Below are 606 nucleotides of genomic sequence, written 5' to 3' on the forward strand. Positions count from 1 at the left end.
CCCCCTACTTTTTCTTCTTCTCCAGCCCCCCGACCCGTTCCTCCTCCTTCGATTCTTTAACAGCCCCCAGCCCCCATTTCTCCTCCTCCTTTACTTTCTTTTTCACCATTAACACCAATAACTTGATTCGAATTTAACAAAATATTGATAAGTAACTTGTTCATGTAGATTAAGCCATGGCTCCTCCATCAACATTTAGAAATCAACAATTACAAGTAGAACAAAATCTAAACTCATCCACAATAATTTCAGATCTACCAAACGATTTAGCAGTAATAATACTAATATTCGTTCCTTTGTTCCGATCTGCCATGAAAATGATTCCTCCTTTAATTTTTTTCACCATTAACTCCATTATTTCAAACCTTCTCAAATGCTCCAATAAGCACAAGACAAGGAAGTGATAAATTGTCATAAGTTATTTATCATCACAAATTGGATGTAGTCATTTGAAAAAATTAAATAAAAGGCAAAAAAAATAATGAAGGGAGGGGTTAATGAAGCTTAGTAATGGTGTTCTTGAAAAAAAAAAAAATTTAGCCTAAATGAAGAAGATGAGGAAACGGGGTGAGGTGGAGGTGGAGGATATGAAGAAGATGAAGAAAT

This window comes from Capsicum annuum, unplaced genomic scaffold (genome assembly GCF_002878395.1).
Source record: "Capsicum annuum cultivar UCD-10X-F1 unplaced genomic scaffold, UCD10Xv1.1 ctg41639, whole genome shotgun sequence".
NCBI lineage: Eukaryota > Viridiplantae > Streptophyta > Magnoliopsida > Solanales > Solanaceae > Capsicum > Capsicum annuum.